An 18,269-nucleotide genomic window follows, 5' to 3' on the forward strand; every position below is an offset into this window, starting at 1 on the left:
GTATTGAACTCTGCGACGTTGGATTTCATCACCAACTAGTGTTTTCAGTACGAAAAGTTACTATTTGTGTGTGTTTGATCTCCTAGATTCTTTAGGCGTGTGATTCAAATTTGTTTGGTTCTTTAGAGGCTTTAGGTGGTTTTCATTGAGATTTTACTTTGTTTGCGCGTGAAGTAGTTAAAAGTTTTTAACCGTGGCTGAATTACTGAGGAAGTCCCGTAGACTTTGGGGCCAACCTCCTGAGTTTTCACCGAGCTAGCTTGAAGGTTTGAAAGTCCTCGTAACTCCTAGAGATAGTAGAGTTGGGTCACCTGAAGAAGGAGAGTCTTCTTTGGTGGTACATCCTGATTTTCAAGTGTTAGTAGCGGATTATAATCCGCAGTCAGTGTCTGTTTCCGAAGTTACTGGTAGTTTTTCATCTACTAGTGATATAGGTGATGAACCTGAAATATTCGAACCTGAAAGTGAATTTGCTGCTACTCTGACATCGAGGTTTGCTTCTCCAGCTTCTAGTGGTCCTGGTTCACCTAGGGTATAAAGAGTAATCACCCAAGATCTTCCTTCTAGACTTATAGCTATTGAAGAACTTGCTACTCCGAAAGAAGAAGTAGGCATCCCTATCCCTGAAAATCAACCTGTTATTGAGCTAAGGGAGTGTGAATCAATTTTTTACAGTCCACCTAGGAGTAGTACTTGGTATCTTTCTTTGACTAATTTCTTAGAAAACCCAGGGTTAAGTTTTTCACCACCTCACGTTCCTTATCACGCAACACCTAGAGGTTATTATCCTCTGTTAAATATGTCAAGACAGTCGTCTATGTTTACTCAATCGCTTGAATCCTTTTTGTACGACAGTCCTTCAGTTCCCACTGGGTATCAGTCACTTTCTGGTACTTTTTCGGGAGCATCTCATCAACCCATTGAGCAATGGTTATTAACTGGAAGCAATGGTACTAAGTCGTTGAGCGTAGAAGATATTCTCATGATGTCAAGTTCTATTCCCAATCCTCAAACTCAAGGTGGCCAGTTACCACCTGGGGGGCAGCCTCAATTATCGACTGGGGGGCAACCTCAAGGTACCCAATTTGCATCTGGGGGCAACCTCAAGGACAGTACATACCTACGAGACAGTACGTTCCTCAAGGTCAACCCCAGACTCAATATGTACCCCAAGGTCAACCCCAGTATCAATTTATACCTCAAGGTCAACCCCAGTATCAATACATGCCTCAAGGGTATCAACCCCAAGGTCAGTACTCGATCAAAGGTTTCCAACCACCCTTCGGTCAAACGTATGTTCAAGGAACGGGAAATCTACCTTTAAATTATCAATCCTACCCTCAACCCGGTTATGTTCCTCAATATTCTCAACCTGTTATGGGTCCGTACCCCGGAATGAATATAGTGTGGGATCCATCGCAAACTCAACAGGTGTTGCAGCCAAATGTATAGTTGTCATCTCAAACTGGACAACCCTTAGTTTCTGGTACACCCCAGCAACCAGTCCAGTCTAACATTCAAACTTCTGTACCTTCGGTAGTTTCTCAGCCTGGGCCTAGTACGCCTCGTACTTCGCCTCAAACGACTGCTACAAATGCCGCAACATCTGTTCAATCTACCCCACCTACTTCTGGAGTATTGACAGCTCTGGTTTCTACTGTCCCTGTATTTACTCCTCAGACATCTTTACCACCGTCTGTATCCACGATTCAAACTTTGGTTCAGATGCCTGTAGGAAAACCTGGTTCAAGTACGGTTGTCACAAGTCAACCACAATTTACTTATCAACCGTACCAGGGAGAGTACCAATTCGGTCCTGCTATGCAGCAGCCAGTCTATCAGTATCAACTGTACCCTGGTTACACTTATCAACAACCTCAACAACCCCAGTATGGTCCAGTTAATCCTGGCTTTCCAGGAAGATACAATATCCCAAATGCAATTCCTATTCCTAGTTATCTCGGATATCCTCCTCCTGGGGCTGGTCTCATGACCCAGAGTTTTAGGGACCCTAATCGTCAGTTACCATTTATCGCAACTTTGGACTTGCCTGACTTGTCGCGCCTAATGAACGATCCCATTAATTATCTTCCATTTTGGCCGCCAATGCTGAATAAGTTGCCTAGTGACATTCCTAAGTTCGAAGGCAAATCAGGAGAGGACTCGTCGAACCATGTGATGACTTACCACCTCTGGTGTGCGTCTAACTCCATTTCAGAAGATTCAATCTGTCTAAGGCTTTTCCAACGCACTCTAATTGGTCTTGCAGCCAAGTGGTACATTGAGTTACCACGAGGCACTTTTTATAATTTTAGTCAGTTAGCTACCTCATTTTTAACTCATTTTTAGTTGCCAGTCCGATATGACAATGGCACGGAATTGTTAACTTCGTTAAAACAATCGACGTCCACTTACATTTCAGATCATATTCATGAGTGGAGACGTCAGCGGCGTTTAGTGAAAGTGTTTATTCCGGATCAGATCTTGGTTGAGAGGTTTGTAAAATCTTTGTTGCCAAAGATCACTAAAGATGTAGCTAAAGCTGGAGTTGTTACTAAGGAGCAAGTAATTGCTCAAGCACAGTACCTTGACTTGTTCTATACTCAGTCAGGTATGTTACACGAGAAAATCCCCGATCTTCCCAAGGAAAATCAAATTGCTGCAGCTCCTTCGGGATCTCATGCCGCCGATGGTATGATTGGTACGGTTAACACTAAAAGTAAGAAGAAGTCTTCCAAGAATTCTTCTCCTATCATAACCTTGCCTGATTCCCCGACAGGAGATTCTTCTGTAGAGATTTCCGCCGATATCCACATTGTAGAGTCATCTACAGCCAAATCAAAATCCGGTGGGAAGAAGAAAGGAAAGAAGAAGAATAAAATGGACAAAAATTCAAAGGAGAAACCTGAAAAATCAGAATCCAATGATAAAAACGCAAACCTCGTTATCCTTGTCTCATTTGTGACGATGAATATTTTACAAGAGACTGCCCTCATCGTGCAGAGGTTGCGAAGATTGTCAAAGGTTCCCAAACGCCTGTTGTTTTGAAGGATCCTTTTCCAGCTCAAGACAGTAAGATGATAGGTTCTTCCTCGAGTGCCAATGAAGAACCCATACTGATGATGTCCCATGTTAGGATTGTGACTCGATCGCAAGATTATGGTAGTAAAAGTCCTGTTGATGGTAAAGAAGCAGAATCTTCTCATTCTAATCCATCAACCTCAGCTCCCAGTTCCGATCCACTACATATCGGGAAACCTAATCTAGACTTGTTAATCAAACCGCCCACCAAGGGTATACTTCGAAAGTCAGCTTTCAATCCACATGCGAGAGTGGCTCAGAACTATAACATTGTTGAGGATTTAGTTGTTTCACCCTCAGCAATGTCGGCTTTGGAGGTGCTGCAATCATGTCCAGCACAGCATAAATTACTTTTGTCGGCTATAGGAGCTGTTGACGTTTAGGACTCGATCCTAATAATTTTCGATCTAGAAAATAGTACACTGTGTTTGCCTCATCAAATGGCTTTCCAGATTCCAGTGATAGTAAAAAACAGGCCCATACATCAGACTGTGATTGATGAGGGAGCCTCAACGTGTATTATGTCGATACAGTGTTGGAGATCGCTTGGTTCTTCTTCACTAAATCAATCCCCGACGATTCTAAAGGCCTTTGATGGCCATGGGTTTCATCCTTTTGGCATTCTACAGGATTTGCCTATAGGGGTTGAAGGAAAAAACATTAATCTAGATGTGGAGGTGGTTGATGCCCCTCTAGATTACAACCTTCTCTTGGGTCGAAGTTGGTCTTACGCTATGACAGCTGTCGTTTCATCGGTCTTTCGGGTCATAAAGTTTCCACATAATGGAAGGATCATAACAATAGACCAGCTGGATTACATTTCATCTAACCTAGCCTCTTCTGAAAGTATTCAGCATGTTGGTAAAACGACTATCCCGTATAAGGATGTTGGAGTAGGACTAGTTAAAGATGCTGGTTTACTGGGAACTTTTCCTTTTCCTCCGATCAACGCATCGTCTTCATTTGCAACCATTCATATGATTACATTAGACACCATTGTTTATGATGATCCTTGGATCATTCCTTCTGAATCTGAGATAGACTCATTTGGTAATGTCATGCCTTTGAGTCCATATGAACTTGCGTATGAGGTCGTGCAATCGTTTACCGACCCATCTTCAACCGAAATTGACTTCATGAATGTGGTCCGTGAGGAATCACTTTTCACGTCAAGCTCGGATTTAATTACATTTTCTGAACTTGTTCACTATGATGAGAAAATTCGTGAAATCCTATGTGTAGATGATTTACCATGGGAAAATTTCCATCACAAATCTTTGTTTTTACCCGAGAATGATCATTTTGAAAATGATTTCTCATCAATTTTTACGACTGAATATGTCAAGGAACCTCAGAATCCAATGAAACATCCTGATTCTGAGTTAAATTTGGGGAACATCTCTCGAACTATTCCTATTTACATTTCGGTTAAGCATGGAATTGTTGAGAACATTCATATAGGTACCTCATGTACAGATGACGAAATTCAAATATATAAGGCCCTATTTCAAGAATTCCGCGACGTGTTTGTCTGGTCCTATGAGGAAATTCCAGGAATTGATCCCGCGATTGTTGTTCATGAGATCAAGACTTACCCGGACTCTAAACCCATCCGGCAATGTTTGCGTCAGATTCACTCAAGAAAAGCTTCTGCAATTAAAGCAAAAGTTGAAAAATTACTCAAAGCAGGTTTCATTTATCCGATCTCGTTAACGGATTGGGTATCGAATATTGTTCCGGTTAACAAAAAGCAAGGAACAATAAGAATATGTATCGATTATGGGGACATTAATCGATCCTGTCCAAAGGACAATTACCCAACTCCCTATATCGATCAAATCATTGATGATTGTGCCGGCAGCGAAATATTCTCCTTCATGGATGGTTTTTCCGGATACAATCAAATCAATATTCTACCTGCCGATCAACCAAAAACGGCTTTTGCTTATTGCAAATTACCATTTTGGCTCAAGAATTCCGGACCAACTTTTCAAAGGGCCATGTCTTATGCGTTTCATGACATCAAGCACATTGTGAAACCCTATCTCGATGATTTACCTGCTCATTCATTACATCGAGCTGATCACCTTGTCCATTTACGAGAAATCTTTATGAGGTGTAGGCATTATCGGATTCGGTTGAACCCACACAAATGTGTCTTCTGTATAGAAATGGGTTGATTGCTGGGGTTTGTAGTTTCGAAAGCCGGCATTCGCGTCGATCCCTCGAAGGTCGAAGCTATTGTCAAGTTGCCTCCTCCTTCGAGTCTTCGCCAACTCCAAAGTTTGCAAGGGAAAGCAAACTTTTTACGACGATTCATTCCTAACTATGCTGAGGTTACAAAGGGTTTTACCCGGTTTTTGAAACAAAATACTCCATTCTATTGGGATGAGATAGCTCAGAAATATTTTGATGCACTCAAACACGCGTTGACCCATGCACCGTTATTGCACCCTCCCAACTACAACCAGGATTACTTCTTGTATCTCGCCGCCTCTTATTCCACCATTGGAATGGTCTTAGTTCAGGAAGATGAATTTGGAACTGAGCATGTGATATATTACATTAGTCGAACTTTAAATCGAACTGAGCTAAAATACTCACATGTGGAGAAATTGGCATTGGCAACTATTCAAGCTATCCAACGTTTTCGTCACTACATTTTACTACGTAAAACTACAGTAATTTTGGATTGCAACCCTATGATTTACATTTTGACCAAGCAATTGCTAGGGGGCAAGTACTCTAAATGGATTGTCATCCTACAAGATTTTGACTTGGAATTTGAAAAATCTAAGTCTAAGAAATCTTTAGTTTTTGTGGAATTAATGTGTGATTTCCCGCGTGCTGACACGGAGACTGTGGTGGAGGAGCCCACTGCAGATGAATCCTTGTTTCTAATCAACAATTTAGATCTATGGTATGGGGATATCATCATTTATCTCCAGACCCAATCCTTTCGGCCAGAAATTTCAAGGTCAGAACGTCGGAAAATACGATTCCAGTCCCAACAATACATGATTATTGGAGATACTCTTTATCGCCGTGGGGTGGACTCTGTTTTTCGACGTTGCTTAACTCACGAGGAAGCTGAAAGGGTTCTAAATGACTGTCACACTGGAGCGTGTGGCGGTCATATGTCTGGGTATGCCACAGCCCAAAAGATATTGCGCGCTGGCTACTTCTGGCCATCGTTGTTTAAAGATTGTATTACTGCGGTTGGAAAATGCCACAACTGCCAAATATTTGATTGAAAGATGCGTGCTCCACCTGCTCCTCTCCACCCTAAAATTGATGTTGGTCCTTTTGCCAAATGGGGAATCGATTTTATTACATGTAACCCTCACTCGGCCGGGGGGCATGCGTATATCATCATTGCGGTAGATTATTTTACCAAGTGGGCCGAGGCGATGCCTACATTTGAGGCAGACGGCAAAACAGCTACAATTTTCGCATTCAATCACATAATTGCTAGGTTTGGTGTCCCACAAGCGATAATCACTAATCATGGGCGTCATTTTCGAAACGTTATGATGACCGAACTTACAGGCCAGCTTGGTTTGCATCACGATAGTTCAACCCCTTATTATCCACAAGCTAATGGTCTGGTTGAATCCATCAACAACGTTTTAGTCATCATGATCCGACGAATCATTGTGATTCATCGGTTGAATTGGCATAACATGCTATTTTCAGTGCTTTGGGCATATCGTACCTCAGTAAAAACATTAACAGGGTTCACTCCTTTTCAACTAGTCTAAGGTCTGGAAGCTATGTTACCCATTGAATGCGAAATCCCGTCACTGCAAATGGCCATCGAGTTACTTCCAGCCACTTCTGAAGAGGAAAAGCGTTTGTTATACTTGGCCCAATTAGATGAGAATCGACGTGATGTTGCATTGGTGATCGTGACTCACGCAAAACGTATGAAAGCTCAGTATGATCGAAATGTGACCCCTCGAAATTTTTCGGAAGGAGATCTAGTCTTAGTTTATGATCAAGCTAATGATAAATTAGGTGCTGAAAAATTCGTTCCTATGTGGCATGGTCCCTATGTTGTCAAGTGAAAGCTAGCAAAAGGGGCCTATGAATTGGTAGAATTTGACGGGGACTCTTTGGGTAAACCCAGAAATGGTCTTTACCTAAAGAGGTATTATGCTTAAAGAATGGGTATGGAGATTTTTAGTTAGGATAGCTTTTCTTTCTAGCTGGTGTGTTTTAGTTTAAACAGTTTGCTTAGCTTAGAGAGTGTTTTTTCGTCATTATTCCTGCTTATCTTGGTTTTACTCATGATATTGCATATGTCGACGCCTCTCCAAACATACATTGGTTTCGCTGATGGCGCTTGTTGTAATAAACGGAACATTTATTCCGCAGCTTGGGTTATCTATTCGCTCTCTGACGAGTTAGTATCTATGCATGGGGTAAGCCTCGGTCAAACAACGAACAACATTGCCGAGTATAGTGCAGTGATTGAGTTATTATCTGAATCTATTTTATTTGGGATTCGGAGTTTGATAGTGAGGTTAGGTTCTGAACTCATTGTATTACAACTTAATAGAGTGTATGCCATTAGAAATCCAGTGTTATTAAGATTATTTTTGAGAGTGCATCTCTTGGAACGTGAATTTGATTATATTGAATATCAGCATATTCCAAGATCTTTAAATACATTAGCAGATGAAATTTCTTCTCGAATGTTAAGTAGACGTTTGCAATAATCATACATGTAAATTTAAAACCATTCCATAACATGATTTACAAGATAAGCCGATAATAGTGATATATATATATATATATATATATATATATATATATATATATATATATATATATATATATATATATATATATATATATATATATATATATATATATATATATATAGGAGTGTGTCAAAAAATACATCGTCCTCGATCATAAGTTGAAAAACACCTTATGATCGGCAAAAATGATAAGTACAAAAAACAAAAATGTCATATGTGCCCACAATAGGCGATCATCCTATCACTGGTGATGATCTCGATAAGAATCCACAGCACAGGCCACCTTGCAAAGGAACCTCCTAAAAGGTCCTGGGACCCCAATCACATAGCGCTGAAGTCGACGAGGAATGTAATCTATAGTGGTCTCTGGAATATCTCATGTCAAGCGCTCGAGATGACCCTCCAACTCGGCCAAAACCTCTGCTGATTCGTCCTGTGGAGCTGGCGCGCCTACAACTGGTTGTTTCCTCTCGTAAGGCCAGAGAGTGACTGGTCGCTGTGGACCCACATCTGCATTTGAAACTTTTGCTATCAGTTTTGGGACGATGGAAAAATAATAATAAAAATTAAGATAAGGAAAATGTTGAAAATGATTTTACTTGAGTCATCCCACTGCTTTCCTAGTGGAAGAGCCATGTCTGGGTCACCACGAAAATCTACCCCAACGTACAGGAAGTCCTGAATAGAAAAGACCTGGTTTTCCAACCATTGGAAATACTCAGGTTTGAATCGAGCAACCTCTGTCCTCTCATCCGGGTGACGGGCCATAACTGCGACCCATCGCATCAGTTTACGCTCTCGAGGAAGCCCAGCTCCAACAGTAAGGTGCTGCGGGATCAACATGGGAACCCTCTCCACACCAAAACTCACAACGAAAGCCCCATAACCAAAGGTCTTTAGTTGTCCGTTCTTGGCCCTGGTTAGTTGGCCTTTCACATTGGACAACACAGCATCACACCAGTTGAAGATGGTGCCTCGAAAGCAATGAACTGCCATACGCATCTGCGATCCGGTAGCAATATGTAATGCGGCACTCCCGCAAAGTTTGGTGATAGTAAACGCAATCACCATGAGTTTAGGACGGGATATGGTTTTTATGTCTATCCCTTTGTCTCTAGCCTGGCTATTGCAGAACTCTAGCCGGAGGCTATCGACAGACTGGCCACCTGGCCTAGCCTCGAATAGAGTCAAGTCTTTGCCTCTCTTAGGCAAACCAGTCAAGAAATATATGTCCACCGATTCGATTTCGAGCTGGTGGCCACCAATAAAGAAGCAATGGTCCTGTATGCTCCGTCTGTCAACCAACCACTGTAAGAAATCCACCTGAGCCCTCATGCCAGGAATGGCCCAACATTTGTACAGGCCGCATGCCTTCAAAGCATCAAGCGAAGGTTGATGATTCCATGTGGTAGCATCCACGTCCTCATGCTCTCGTTCACACCAATCTAGCATGATGTACTCTCTACATCAAGTAAAAAGATAAATTAGAATGCTAGAAATTGTTTTGTTTGGGCCAATTTTGAGAAATTTTGGGTTAAAAACCCTTGCAGCGGGGACTGCACCCTCCGGGTTAGACACAGTGCGTGGGTACGTACCTTGTCTACATGCAAGGTGCGGACCCCTGACTTTTTCCCAATGGAGAAAAAGTCGGGGTCCGCAGGCCAACATCGGTACACCTACGGGCCCGCACGCGCGGGTTTTAAGCCTAAAAACCATCCAAAAAATGAAATGAAAGCCTAAAACAAGAAATGAAATGGTTAAAAATGAAGAGTAGGATGATGTGGATTACCTGGAGAAGACGGCGTTTGATTCCGACGGTTGGATTTTCCACAATCTTCACGCGAAGTTTTCTGAACAAAAGAACTATTTTCTCACCCAAAACTCAAATGGTAAAAATGAATTGACAAAGGCCATTTTTATAAGTTTTTTAAGTAAATAAATTGCAAATTTGTTTATGTTTCACTTTGGAAAGATATTTTTGCAACATTTTTATCCATTTCAAACAGGTATGAGTAATGTTTGCGTTTTTGTTCAGGAAAACGGATTATTCAGGCGAAATCTATCATTTTCGACGAAAAAACATTTAGAGTCACCTTTAAGCTCTTTTCTGACTCCTGAAACATGAAAAGATTGTCGAGTTTTTCTTTTAAACTCGTTAGAACAGAACTAAAAGATGGTCCAGTTACAGCTCTTTTCTGACCATAAAAACATGAAAAGATTGCCGGATTTTTGTCGTTTCAAATTCGATATTGGTTATAAAACGACGTGTCATTGATCGCTTTTTTACTTTTTCGGATCAAGGGCACTAATTACGAAAAGTACTCCTTGGTCGTAAAGATCAAGTGGTTCTCTCAAGTATTATTTTATACTTTTTCGGGCTTCGCAGACACAAACTTACGAAAAAGGCCAACCCTGGAGTCTTCTTAAGTTTTTTCAGACTCTCTAAAATTGAAAAACGCCGAGTTTCTCCTATACTGGACTCGTTAAAATTTCACAGTGAAGGACTTGTTCAATTACAAACAGGAACGAACCACTCCTTCTTAGGGTTCGAATTTAAACTAAGTTGGACTCATCCGAAGAATGAGCTTATAATCAAGGAAATGTTATCCTCCTCAAGCTTGTCAAAAATAAAGAGGTACTTGCCAAAAATGGTGGGGGAAAAGAGAGAAAAATGAGCCTGTTTGTCATACTTTGTAACCACTCTTGAACACGACACTTTTATTCACCTGGGTTGGGAAATCCTTTGCCTGACAGTTGATCAAACCACAATGAAAGTCTTCAGCCGGTTTCTGGGTATTAACTTTGGGTCAATTGTCACCAAACCATCTGTTGTGTCGTTATGTGTTCAAGAGGTCACTGCCAATAAGCCATTCATCTGCAAAATATCTGTCATCCATCTTGACCATCCCTGAGTCAGTCCTTGCAACTAAATTTCTTCAACTTGATCTATGATTTCATGTTGTGGGCTTTCTTGCAACGGATCTCTTTCTATCGACTTCAGCTCATTATCTAGAAAGATGATCTAGAAATCGTCAGTACCTTGGGATCTGCATACCTCAATGGCAGGTTTATCGCCTTTGACGACAGGTTGCATCATTGACCTTCGATCAGAGGATTCCGTGACATGTTCGACATCAACACATTTATTCACATCTCATGGATTGTACTGGGTAATTTGAGAGCCATTGACATCACTGGTGGTTTCTCTCACACTTGTTAACAGTTTACATCATTGACTGGTAATCAAGTGGTTTCTACCATGTTCGACTTCAACACATTTATTCGCATGGATAGAATCGTACTGTTTCGGAAAGTAGAAATGAAGACCCTGGATCTAGTTTCCACAATCCAGGCTGCGAGGAATTTTGTATTCATTATATAATGGACTATTCATAAACAGATGGCTGCGTCCATACTGTGTCCACATGAGTCTATACTTGTGATGTTTTACAAGATCATTCCTGTATCAGAGCAGTAGTTAGTTTTCTAAGTTAGTTTTGATCTGAGTATGGGAATGCCTACCTCAGCGATGATATGATCTCACATATATATTTTGCATTGAATGTTTTTACAGGTTCCAACCGGGCTCTCCACAAGATGATATTCGAAATGATAAAGTACTTCACTCTTCCGAAATGATAAATGAAATCCTCATCTACTACAGACTTCGCACTTTAGGGGGCAATCTGTTACACAAAAATATCGTCACCATGATTATTTGCAGTCAGTATGGGTCTATCATCACTTGTACTGTCCTCCTAAGCAAGTCTCAGACCTCAGCTCTTCAAGTCAAGTTTTGAAGATGAGAGAAAGACATTGAAAATCAATAAAACTCTGGTTCCGCACTTTCTCTCACTGTTACCTGCGGTCCCGCACCTTTTGTTTACAAAATCTGTGGCCCTGCCCGCTCTGTCCCTAAAGGTGTGGGTGCGGACCCCTGTGAAAGTCAAAAAGGCGCAAGTTTATTCTAAAAAACTCACTTTGGGTTAATTCTAGATGATTCTAGAAGGAATTTTGACATGGATTTGCCGCTCTTAGGTGGTCCATGCATCCCAAAAGAGAAGGAGCTAATCCCTTGATGAACGGAGCTATCCCTTTGAAGGAGGGCTTTATCCCTTTGAAGGAGGGCCTAGTAACTTCCCTCCATTGCACTATAAATTCAGGCATTGGGATGGTTGCTAAGGAGGTTAGAAGCTGAACATTTTTTAGGGTAAATGCTGGTGAAATTAATATTTCCTAGTTGAGCTTGAGAGGAGAGATCACATACCTTTTTGGCTTCATTGGGAAGAGAGTGAAACTTGTCAAAGTAGAGGAGACTTCTTGCTGGACCCTGGGAGGAGCTTGTACAGCGTCAAGGCTCAGGTTGTAAAGTTCTTTTTCTTTTGAATTAATACAATCAAACTCATTTTTCTCAACAAGTATCTCATGTTATTTGTTTCATGAACTCCTAGACTTTCATGTTAAATATGTTTTATCATATTGGCTTTTCAGGTGCTATTTAATTTGTTTGCTTGTTTGTGTTTGCAGATTCGCGACAAAGGAGCTCATTTGGAATCGAAGGAGCGAAGGCTTCCACAAACTTGCGTTGGACCTAAGGTAGGCCCTAAAAACACTTGTTTGCCTTTGTTTATAAAAGCATATTTAGAGAAAGATAGTGTCTGATTGGTTTGCTTGTCATTAGGTCTTCTTTAGATTCTAGGAAGGTCTATCTTGTCCGCAAGATCGACTTATTCTGTTTGACAAAATGGCGACCATACTGGGGACTTGATTTTTTCCTTGTTTTTACTTTGACCTGAGAAACTGTGTTTTTTGTTTCTATTTTTGGCTTGTTGTGTGTGGAATTGGGTAGATTTTTTAGATCCAAGGTTATTTTTAGTTTTTCATAGCTTTGGGATGGGACCGCACCCTAGCCTTTTAACGCAGTGCATACTTATCCACACTTTTGCTTTTAGCATAGAGCGGGACCGCACCTGTGTTAACTGTGGGCCTGCAGACCCTGTCAAAATTTTGAAAAACCTAATATTTCCTCTGTTAGTCAGCTTATTTTTTGTTTAGAAGTTATTATTTACTGCCCAGACCTGCATATAACCTGTCAGAAGCTTTCCTTAGGTTGATTTCATTAGTGTTAGGGTTTTAGGTGAAATTCCTAGGAGTTTTGCTTGTTGGGCTTGTTTTTTGTTTTGGTCTTGTAGTAGCTCTGAGCTTAGAAGCTGTAGGGACCTCATATCACCTTGGTGTCTACCAGCCTTCTTATGAGTCTGACCATTTATGAAATCTCCCCTTGTTGAGGAATCCGCTTTGTGTTTTCTCTTTACAAAACTTCGAGAAGCTTGTGTTTAAAAGTTTGGATTTTCATTTTTAAAAAAAGAAAACAAAATTGGTTATTCTTGAATGATTTGTGATTCTGCATAAATTGCTCCTTAGATTACATCTAGCTAAGTAAAACATCCTTAAAAAATGCATCTTGTAGGCTTTGACTTCAAATAGGTTTTTATAATTTATAGATCTCAAAGTTAGTCATTTCCATAGTTTCGAGTTTTTTATAAAAAATAAAAAAATCTCTTTTGGAAAAAGTTTGTTTTTTGTAGTGGTTGAGTGCTTTGAAACGAAAAAGGGAAATTTTTGTGAAATAACTAGTTGTCTCGTTTTGAGTGCATTGGAAAGGACAAAAGCTCTTCTTTTAATTTGTTTGATTAAGAAAGATTTGTATTTACAAAGTATTTTCATTCTCAAACTCTTTCTTAGTTAGAAGTTCATCGAAGAGAAAAGGTTGTTTAAATCATCTTAGGTGCATTTTTAGTGATTTTGAGTCGAGTCTTCATACCACGAGTTTCATCTCCACACCTTTTGACTTAAACAAAAACCAATAAAAAATAACGCTTAATGTAAAATTCATCTAGAAACATTTTTATTTCTAGGGCTCTGATACACCAACTTAGCTAGGCTAGTGTCTTGGAGTAGGAGAGTAATTAACTCTCCAAGACAGTAAAAGAAAACAAGTAGTTGTATCTTGTGGTAGGGAAGAAATCCAATTGTTGCATTTATTCTCTGGGAAAGCTCCTCTTAAAGGAGAAGCACGAGATAGTGTCCGAACCAGTGTGGGAATCAATCCTTCCTCATTGGGAACGACGCCAAATATTCACATATTAAAAACGGTAAACCTCGGATTAACCATTGTCAAGGAGCCTGGGATCACTTGTTGGTAAACCTTGGATTATGTCAAGGAGCCTTCAAGGGGATTGAGCTTGTTACTCTGCCCTTGCGTGCGTATCGGATCGTAGACTATTTCCCCAGGTATATTTGTTTCAGTTGGTAAACTTAGTGGCCATATTCTTTAGGATTCTTCCTGAGGTGACAGTGGTGGGAAGATCCCACTGTACCTGGAGTAGACGTCGGCTAGAATCACTTGGATTTTCTGGGGGTTCTCTTCACTCGAGACGGTTAAGTGGAGGAACTTGTGCCAGTCTATTCATTAAGCAGGTCGCCGGGGTAACTGTTCCAACCGCCATTTCTGTATTGAACTCTGCGACGTTGGATTTCATCACCAACTAGTGTTTTCAGTACAGAAAGTTACTGTTTGTGTGTGTTTGATCTCCTAGATTCTTTAGGCATGTGATTCAAATTTGTTTGGTTCTTTAGAGGCTTTAGGTGGTTTTCATTGAGATTTTACTTTGTTTGCGTGTGAAGTAGTTAAAAGTTTTTAACTGTGGCTGAATTACCGAGGAAGTCCCATAGACTTCGGGGCCAACCTCCTGAGTTTTCACCGAGCCAGCTTGAAGGTTTGAAAGTCCTCGTAACTCCTAGAGACAGTAGAGTTGGGTCACCTAAAGAAGGAGAGTCTTCTTTGGTGGTACATCCTGATTTTCAAGTGTTAGTAGCAGATTATAATCCGCAGTCAGTGTCTGTTTCCGAAGTTACTGGTAGTTTTTCATCTACTAGTTATATAGGTGAGGAACCTGAAATATCCGAACCTGAAAGTGAATTTGCTGCTACTTCGACATCGGGGTTTGCTTCTCCAGCTTATAGTGGTCCCGGTTCACCTAGGGTAGAAAGAGTAATCACCCAAGATCTTCCTTCTGGACTTATAGCTATTGAAGAACTTGCTACAACGGAAGAAGAAGTAGGCATCCCTATCCCTGAAAATCAACCTGTTATTGAGCTAAGGGAGCATGAATCAATTTTTTACAGTCCACCTAGGAGTAGTACTTGGTATCTTTCTTTGACTAATTTCTTAGAAAACCCAGGGTTAAGTTTTTCACCACCTCACGTTCCTTATCACCCAACACCTAGAGGTTATTATCCTCTATTAAATATGTTAAGACAGTCGTCTATGTTTACTCAATCGCCTGAATCCTTTTTGTACGACGGTCCTTCAGTTCCCTCTGGGTATCAGTCACTTTCTGGTACTTTTTCGGGAGCATCTCCTCAACGCATTGAGCAAGGGTTATTAACTGGAAGCAATGGTACTAAGCCGTTGAGCGTAGAAGATATTCTCATGGTGTCAGGTTCTATTCCCAATCCTCAACCTCAAGGTGGCCAGTTACTGCCTGGGGGGCAACCTCAAGGTACCCAATTTGCGTCTGGGGGGCAACCTCAAGGACAGTACATACCTACGGGACAGTACGTTCCTCAAGGTCAACCCCAGACTCAATATGTACCCCAAGGTCAACCCCAGTATCAATTTATACCTCAAGGTCAACCCCAGTATCAGTACGTGCCTCAAGGGTATCAACCCCAAGGTCAGTACTTGAACCAAGGTTTCCAACGACCCTCCGGTCAAACGTATGTTCAAGGAACGGGAAATGTACCTTTAAATTATCAATCCTACCCTCAACCCAGTTATGGTCCTCAATATTCTCAACCTGTTATGGGTCCATACCTCGGAATGAATATAGTGTGGGATCCATCGCAAACTCAACAGGTGTTGCAGCCAAATGTACAGTTGTCATCTCAAACTGGACAACCCTTAGTTTCTGGTACACCCCAGCAACTAGTCCAGTCTAACATTCAAACTTCTGTACCTTCGGTAGTTTCTCAGCCTGGGCCTAGTACGCCTCGTACTCCGCCTCAAATGACTGCTACAACTGCCACAACATCTGTTCAATCTACCCCACCTACTTCTGGAGTATCGACAGCTCTGGTTTCTACTATCCCTGTATCTACTCCTCAGACATCTTTACCACCGTCTGGATCTATGATTCAAACTTCGGTTCAGATGCTTGTAGGACAACCTGGTTCAAGTACAGTTGTCACAAGTCAACCAAAATTTACTTATCAACCGTACCAGGGACAGTACCAATTTGGTCCTACTGTGCAACAGCCAATCTATCAGTATCAACTGTACCCTGGGTACACTTATCAACAACCTCAACAACCCCAGTACGGTCCAGTTAATCCTTGTTTTCCGGGAGGATACAATATCCCAAATGCAATTCCTATTCCTAGTTATCTCGGATATCCTCCTCCTGGGGCTGGTCTCATGACCCAGAGTTTTAGGGACCCTAATCGTCAGTTACCCTTTCTCGCAACTTTGGACTTTCCTGACTTGTCACGCCTAACGAACGATCCCATTAATTATCTTCCGTTTTGGTCGCCAATGCCGAATAAGTTGCCTAGTGACATTCCTAAGTTCGAAGGCAAATCAAGAGAGGACCCGTCGAACCATGTGATGACTTGCCACCTCTGGTGTGCGTCTAACTCCATTTCAGATGATTTAATCCGTCTAAGACTTTTCCAGCGCACTCTAATTGGTCTTGCGGCCAAGTGGTACATTGAGTTACCACGAGGCACTTTTTATAATTTTAGTCAGTTAGCTACCTCGTTTTTAACTCATTTTCAGTTGCCAGTCCGATATGACAATGGCTCAGAATTGTTAGCTTCGTTAAAACAATCGACATCCACTTACATTTCAGATCATATTCATGAGTGGAGACGTCGACGGCGTTTAGTGAAGGTGTTTATTCCGAATCAGATCTTAGCTGAGTGGTTTGTAAAATCTTTGTTGCCAAAGATCACTGAAGATATAGCTAAAGCCGAAGTTGTTACTGAGGGACAAGTAATTGCTCAAGCACAGTACCTTGACTTGGTCTATACTCAGTCAGGTATGTTACACGATAAAATCCCCGATCTTCCCAAGAAAAATCCAATCGCTGCAGCTCCTTCGGGATCTCATGCCACCAATGGTATGATTGGTACGGTTAACACTAAAAGTAAGAAGAAGTCTTCCAAGAATTCTTCTCCTATCATAACCTTGCCTGATTCCCCCACAAGAGATTCTTCTGTAGAGATTTCTGCTGATATCCATGTTGTAGAGTCATCTACAGCAAAATCAAAATCTGGTGGGAAGAAGAAAGGAAAGAAGAAGAATAAAACGGACAAAAATTCAAAGGAGAAACCTGAAAAATCAGAATCCAATGATGAAAAACGCAAACCTCGTTATCCTTGTCTTATTTGTGATGATGAACATTTTACAAGAGACTGCCCTCATCGTGAAGAGGTTGCGAATATTGTCAAAGGTTCCCAAATGCCTGCTGTTTTGAAGGATCCTTTTCCAGCTCAAGACAGTAAGATGATAGGTTCTTCCTCGAGTGCCAATGAAGAACCCATACTGATGATGTCCCATGTTAGGATTGCGACTCGATCGCAAGATTATGGTAGTAAAAGTCTTGTTGATGGTAAAGAAGCAGAATCTTCTCATTCTAATCCATCAACCTCACCTCCCGGTTCGGATCCATTACAGATCGAGAAACCTAATCTAGACTTGGTAATCAAACCGCCCGCCAAGGGTATACTTCGAAAGTTAGCTTTCAATCCACATGCGAGAGTGGCTTAGAACTATAACATTGTTGAGGATTTAGCTGTTTCACCCTCAGCAATGTCGGCTTTGGAGGTGCTGCAACCATGTCCAGCACAGCGTAAATTACTTTTGTCGGCTATAGGAGCTGTTGACGTTTAGGACTTGAACCTAATAATTTTCGATCTAGAAAATAGTACACCGTGTTTGCCTCATCAAAAGGCTTTCCAGATTCCAGTGATAGTAAAAAACAGGCCTATACATCAGACTGTGATTGATCAGGGAGCCTCAACGTGTATTATGTCGATACAGTGTTGCAGATCGCTTGGTTCTCCTTCACTAAATCAATCCCCGACGATTCTAAAGGCCTTTGATGGCCGTGGGTTTCATCCTTTTGGCATTCTACAGGATTTTCCTATAGGGGTTGAAGGAAAAACCGTTAATCTAGATGTGGAGGTGGTTGATGCCCCTCTAGATTACAACCTTCTCTTGGGTCGAAGTTGGTCTTACGCTATGACAGCTGTCGTTTCATCGGTCTTTTGGGTCATAAAGTTTCCACATAATAGAAAGATCGTAACAATAGACCAGTTGGCTTACTTTTAATCTGACCCAGCCTCTTCTGAAAGTAT

The sequence above is a fragment of the Pinus tabuliformis genome, chromosome 9, assembly GCF_031772625.1.
Source record: "Pinus tabuliformis cultivar Carrire ecotype Pingquan chromosome 9, CPIR1, whole genome shotgun sequence".
Classification (NCBI taxonomy): domain Eukaryota; kingdom Viridiplantae; phylum Streptophyta; class Pinopsida; order Pinales; family Pinaceae; genus Pinus; species Pinus tabuliformis.